The sequence below is a fragment of the Herpailurus yagouaroundi genome, unplaced genomic scaffold, assembly GCF_014898765.1.
Source record: "Herpailurus yagouaroundi ecotype Mexico unplaced genomic scaffold, PumYag 162475, whole genome shotgun sequence".
Classification (NCBI taxonomy): domain Eukaryota; kingdom Metazoa; phylum Chordata; class Mammalia; order Carnivora; family Felidae; genus Herpailurus; species Herpailurus yagouaroundi.
The window spans coordinates 341,011-348,288 of record NW_024423201.1 but is presented as its reverse complement, the minus strand read 5'-3'; the positions used below and the strand labels follow the sequence as shown (position 1 = coordinate 348,288).

At 33.9% G+C, this 7,278-nt stretch overlaps 1 long non-coding RNA gene across 1 annotated transcript; it reads left to right on the top strand.

Annotated features, from left to right (window-relative positions):
* Positions 1–205: 205 nt before the first annotated feature.
* Positions 206–6,248, top strand: LOC121026787 (uncharacterized). Its single transcript, XR_005788450.1, has 4 exons — positions 206–352; positions 1,293–1,433; positions 2,570–2,748; positions 6,205–6,248. It is a non-coding gene; the product is annotated as an uncharacterized LOC121026787 (long non-coding RNA).
* The last annotated feature ends 1,030 nt before the right edge of the window (positions 6,249–7,278 follow it).

The window sequence follows — 7,278 nt, the reverse complement described above, 5'->3', positions numbered from 1 at the left end:
TCTTGAGAATAGTGCAGAAATCACATTCACAGGAACATTAAGCAATTCATTTCAAAGAGCTAACCTATACCGTCCACAGATCTAGGTGCTTCACATAGATTATTCAATTAGTAAAGTAATCCTATGGAGTAGGTATTATTATCTCCTGCTTCTTCTGCAGATAAGGAGACTGAGAATGGGGAAGTTGGAATGTCTAAACTGACACATCTTGCATGTGGCAGAGCTGAATTCAAACTCAGGGCAGAAGCCAACCCATGTCCTTTCCCTGCAGCATGGTGACCACAGCGTGCTGCCTCTCACGCGGTTCTCGGATGAGCAAGCCAACAAAAAGATATAGAGCTTTAAAAAAAATGTAAGTTTTTACAACACCACACCTTCATCTGGACTGTCATGAGTCTGTAGTTCACCAAAGATAGTTTCTCTATTGGATTTCTCTGCCGATCGCCAAAGATAGTTCCTCTGTTCGATTTCTCTGCCATGTGAGTTTAGCATGATAAATTAACAATCTTTTGAAAGTCATAAACCAACACATACTTACTGATTGAGAGATTTATTGAAGTAGAGAGGTTTTCTCTTAATGAACTACTTATAAATCATTAACCCAACACTTCTTTCGCACCGTTTCAGCCACTGCAAAATGACATCCATTATGTATATTCACTGATTGGGTACATGTACTTGGTTCTGATTTACCCTGATAATCCTGTTCCAGAAATGATCTAGCTACATTTAACATAAAGGTGCTCTCACTATACTTTTGAACATTATCTTCAGGCATCGTAAAGATAGGCTGTGCCACTTTTTTTTTTTAAATTGCAGAAAAAGCTCTTCAATGCCAAATGATACCCAATATTTATGTAGCGCTTATGTGTCAAGTACCCTTATATGCACTTCATAGATGCTGCGCATCTATTCTTGATGATGGCCTTATGAGATTTTGATTATGATTATTATCTCCATCTTACGGGTGGAGAAACTGAGACATTAGGTAACATCGAGGTCACAGGATTAGAAAGCAGCAGAGCCAGAAGTAGAACCAGACTCCAGAATCAGCTCCTAACACTACATTGCCTCTGATCTAAAGGATCTCCATCTTTCAACACTCAGCCTTCCACTCCTAGGACAAGTTCTATTCTTTCTTAGGTAATAATAAAAAGCAAGAGTGGTGGAATTCTCCTAAGCCATAAAAAAAGGGTTGGGACTAGGTGAGAATTTTGAGTCACTACAGTCCACACAGTACAGATTTGAAAAGCCCTAATCACATTAATCATTTTCTTTCCCTTCCATATAAGTCCAGGAACTGACACCTGGACCTCATGTTCCACCTTCCACTCAGGAAGTAAAGCCAGGACTAAGTTCCCTGCTGCTACAGACGGGGCAGTGCAAGATCAGATAAAACTAATCAGTAACTAACCATGGCTGTGAAGAGAAAGGTAACAGGGCTCAAAATACACATCCCAGGAATCAGAGACCTTGCCAATAATTTACCTGCCACATCATTAATAGGGACTTTGCACTTTTTATTGCAAGATTGAGACAGCATGGATAGAAGAAAAAGCAAACATTTTAGATTTAGACAAGCTTCGAGTTCGGGTGTGGCCCTGCCATTTGCTTGGTGAGTGACACCAAAGAACACATTTCATCTCCCAAGTCTCTGTTTTCTCATTTGCAAAAAGGAGACTAAAACAATTTTATTATGTTATAAGAGATTTAACTATGTAAATTGTAAAAGCACTTCTTAAAGACGAGATATTATCATTAGAGCTAAACAACCAGAGTTGATTATCCTTGGTGGTTATGCACATGATCCGACTGGCCACCATTCTGAATATGTACTACTGGGTCAAAACATCTTTTCTATTGGGGTAGGCCATATTTTATTAGTATTTACATGCAAAGCAATACCTTTTAAATATACCTGTGTATATATATATATTCTTTAAAAAATGTTTGTTTGTATTCTGCTTTCCAAAATACTGTATTTGGATATTTGGCTTCTCCCTTTCATATCTCTCCTTAGTATCTTGACCATATTAATGATACCTAGTGAAATCTTTTTCTGGGAAATATGAAAAATATGGATACTGGTAAAGAGCAGATACAGAATGAGAGGAATGTTTTTAGTGGGAAATTTTTCACAAATAGCTTGTTTGTAACAAAAGGGTTTAAATCATTTTTCCCTAGCCATTTTTTATTTGGTATCAGAGGGGTGTGTGTGTGTGTGTGTGTGTGTGTGCTTGGAAAAACTATGATCTTGAAACCTCTTTCCTTAATTACCTTATGAAAATTATAATTACTGAATATTACATAAGAAAATAATAATGAGAAAAAGAATCTATGTATTATCTTTTTTCCAAAGAGAAGATAAAATCTATTTAAAAAAAAAGATTTATGTAAGTCTTACACTAGAAACTGAGTCTATAATTCAGCAAGTAATTATTTTTTTGGTTTTGTTTAAGGAAGAAGGAAATTATTGCAATTATAACTTTCAAGCTTCTATTTCTTCTGAAGAACATATTTTTTAATGGCAAAGGCCCAGCATCCTGAAAAAAGATTTTATTTGTTTCAGAGAAAATAATTTCCAGGTAAAATCCAGATACAGGTGACAACCTTAGTAAAAAATTATTTCGAACTAACCTCTTCTAAGGAATTTGGGACCAAATAACAGCTCTGACTAGAGAATAAAATGATCTGGAAGGAGACACAGCAAGTTCAAGAAAATACCTACCTTGAGAAACAAGCCGAAAAGTGAGTTAAGTTCAGATGTGCTGGTTAAACTTCACCTGTAATGGAGAAATTTCAAGGCCTATATTGATTCAATGACTACAAGGTTTTTGCCTTCATTAATTAGATAACTCATAACTTCATTTATGCTGTGCCCCTAGTATTTTTGGAAATCATTCAGATACAAAGCCCGTGTGAGAACAGATAATGATCATGCATACGAATAACTATATTTTTAATATCAGCACCAAAATAAGTGTAGACAATTTTTAGCACTTTCATTCTAATGTGAAATATAGGCTTTGCATTTCTTCCATATCTAAAAATGTGACCTATTTCTCATGTACTTTCCAAGTGAGAAAAGAGACAATTATGGAAGTAATTGAAAGACATTTGAAATGTAACATCAGTTTTTTAAAAAGCATAATATAAAACTTTCATAGAATTGGTTATATCCCTTGATTGAGAGATGCTCATTTTCTTTAAGGTTTTTTTAACAGAATGCATGGTGTCACGAAATGAGATGCCATTGCATTTAATACCGTAACAATATCTGAAAGACAAACTCAAAGACATAGTACTCTCCTTCACCATAAATGTAGCTGAAAAAAAAAAAAAAAGTTCAATGGAGAACACATTGTACTACTGGTATAGTCATGTGATACAGTGATGCAGGCTTTGATGATGACTAAACACTAATATGACATCTGCAGATGATTCTTTGGGTCCTGAAGTCTACCCAGTAACTGCACTGACTGTGTAGTGAGAGTGTCCTCTGTTAAAGCTATCCATCTTCTGCTCAGAAGCTTTTATTAATAAATGTGAACTTAGATCCAACACTGATGGCTTTCTAAATTTGGAGACTGGATACAGAATTACAGAATGGTAATTAAAAATTTATGTGCATTTTAAGAAATCCAATTCAATAGCAAATTCTTTTGGAATTATCCCTTTCGTATTAGAAGGATTTTTATTTAAAAAAAAATTTTTGGCATCTATTGCCTCTTATATTTATTACATCAATTAATCTAAAGACACTTACAAACTCTTTCAAATAGCACTAAAAATATTCCATAAGTTATATTTTGGTTAAAATTGGATCTCTGGATCTGGGAGAAAACTAACATTAGGTATAGGGGTAAAAAATCCTTAGGATATAAGGTTTTGTTTACTAGAGAGCCACAGTTAGCTCTCTTCAACATTTTGTTGATGTTTGAAGGTAGCCTCTAATAAAGGATATTAAATTATGTAATTGTGAAGTAGTCACGATTATTCTCTGGGGCAGCGAAAGGCAGCTCAACGTACCACCCCGAAAGATGCCACTTTGCCATATTGATTATTTTGAGCTGTAGGCACTTGAAAAACAGCAAAGGCAGGAGAGGCTTTCTCTGAACTCCATTTATCTGTCTAAAGACACATTCTCAAAAGGTACTCAGTGGTCCCCAAATCTACCCAGAAATTTCATCAACCAGAAAGAATTGACTCTTACCACAAGAGAGAAGCCTGGAAGTCCATTCGACACCCAGAAAACTTTCATAAACTCTCATACCCCCTGTGTATTTTACTGAGGGCACATTCATCTTTCCAAAAATCATTTATTCTCCCTTAAAAGGCCTATACTCCTCCCATTTCCCTACTAAGATAGTATTTAAGCCTGAATCCTATGAGTTACTCACTTTTTCCTGGGCATCTCTCATGTATATGTGACTTTATGTGTTAATAAATTTATTTTTCCCTTGTTGGTCTGGCTTTTACCATAGGGACCTCAGCTAAGAACTCAGAAAGGTGGGGGGTGGGGGGAATTATTTTTTCTCCCCTACAGCAGGATACCAGAAAAGTTATAAATATTAAGCAATAATATCACTTATATTGACTGAGGTGTAGGCTCTATATGACACAGCCTCTAAAAATTTCATTTCCGGTACTGTGTGGAAATGGAATGGGAGAGAAGTCCTTTGATATGAAATCCACACATGTCTTCATGAAAGAACTTTCCCCTATTTACAAGTAGATTTCTGCAAACCTGCCCCAAATGGCAACTACTTAAATTAAAATATAATTATGCTTGGTTTCTTGAAGTCCAATAAAGGGTTAGCACATACTATGTTTTCTCTTTTTTGAAATAATTCAATAGCACACCGGGATAACTTTTTAATTTATTTCATTATAATAGTAAAATCCTCATAGTAAAAATCTCAAACTGTTCAGAGGGTAAAAAACAAAAAAAAAAAAAAAAAAAAAAAAAAAAAAAAGTCCCTTTTACCCAAAACAACCCTGCAGTTTTATCCCACAGAGGTAAGCACTGTTTACAGTTTCCTGTGCATCTTTGCAAAATTCTTACAATTTGCATTAATTTTTAAGTCTTCCCCAAAGGGTAGAATGATCTCAATTTGGACAAAAATAAAAAGAAATAAGTAATGAATATGATGAAATTAATGCATCAATTGAGAACTTTCTCAGGTAGAAGCTTTTGACTTTTTTGTGCATGGATACAGGCTATGTGTGCAATCATATAGTAATGATGTAACTATCACAAATGGTCTAAACTTACTCAAAAGGAAAACTTACTAGTTACCAGAATATTACTATTTATCACATAGAAAATCTCCTAAATTGGAAAAATAAAAAAAAAAAAAAACATTTTAAATATCAAGTTTTGAATGTTTTACATAAAAATTTTCATTCTACACTCTACTAAGGTGGGAAAAGCAATTAACAATTGTTTGGGGATTGGAAAAACACCTTGGCTGTTTTAACGCAATTTGTGGAAATCTTGTGTGTTTTGTGGTTACATGTTTGCCCACTCCAGCCATCTGCAGCACCATTTTAAAAACCTGGTAACAAATGTCATTATTAATTCCAAAACACAGTCTCCAAATAGGCCAAAGATTTCTGGAGAGCAAAACAAGTGGCACAGACATTAGGAAATCTCTTCAGTGACACGAATGAAAAATTCAAAAGAAAATATTTTTTATCCTAATGAGGGAAGAGAAGGGAATGTACGGTAAAAAAGAATTATGAGAACAAAATGGGCAGGATTCCAATTCACTTAGTTATATCCAATTTATCTTCGTTTGCAATGCATGTTAATTTCAAACAGTTCCTCATACTGAAACTAAGGATTTCTCAGTTACTAATAAGTAAGCCCCACAAATGCACAACTAATAAAATAGTTGTTAATAGGTATTTATTAACTTTCTATATATGGAAATGGAATCACCTGAAAATAAAGACAAAATGATAAATGATCAACAATGGTAAAATAGTTTAATAAACCTGGTCACCTGCTAAAATTTTTTTTCCACCAATTTTACCAGGATAAGAAATCTTAGGAAAGAATGTGTAGCTCTGGGAAGAGGTCTTTCCCTATCTTGACCTCTAGGTTTTCTGCAGGAAACACATTTATGACTTTTCTTCTGTTGACCTTACAGGAAACATGTAAACGTATATATGTCCATCTCTCCTATTCTTTCATTCCAGAAAATCACTGGGAACCACCAGGGGCTGTTTGGTTGGGTGCATACCTACCTGAGCCTTGAGAATACATCTGGTCCTTAGTAAACCTCATCTGGACAGAAAAAACAAAACATGCCTTAAAAACAAAACTCAGATGTGGAAAAATAAGGTTATCCAAATCTTGTTTGCCTTTGACTTCAAAGGACTCCTATATGGGATAAACTTTGAGGAATATGAAAAGAGAAGATTTGGCTCAAAGAACAGAAGGATCAAATCAAAGTACAAAGTTGTGAGAAAGAGCCCGAAAAACATTTTACTGTGGTTGGAGCCATTGGCCGTGCACTTTGAACAAAACCAAGTTCACACAGAGTAGTGAACTTAGTGAAGAAGTGAGTGATGCTAATGATGGCATTTTAATTGTTATAATTGAATAATATAACTTACTTAAGCTTGAAGAATTTTTTTTCTTTTTATCCAAAGCCAAAGTAAACTGACATATATTATTGAATACTGCAAGTTTTTATTTACCATTAATTCTGAATGTGGAGATTAATTAATTACTCAAGTACACTTGGGGTAAAAAAAAATCACTATAGTACTTACTTGAATTTCTAAAAATCAACATTTTACATATAAATAAGGGTAGTCTACCCTAACTGTATTGTATATCTACTTAAAGATGTCATGTACTTACTACTCTAGTAATGCTATTATCATTCAAATATGTTTTCTAAACTCTCTTACAATAAAATGTTAAGCCCTTGAGGAAAATTACCTCTAAGCTTCCATAGGATGTTTAATGTTTTCTTCTGGCCACAAAATAATATATCCCTCGTGTGAAATTTTTTGAAGAAATTTTAAAAAGAAATATAAAAATAAAATTATTCATGATTTCTTTGCCACATTAACCTTTTAATGTATATTCTTCCAGAACGCTCCTATGAACTTGTTAGACGGAGATATTTTACATAATAGTATCATTCTATATATGCTTCATTTTCCTTAATATATAGTACATGTTATATATGATATATAACATATATGTAATGTATATATCCTATACAATACATACATATATACAGTTAGTAATGTGGTTAT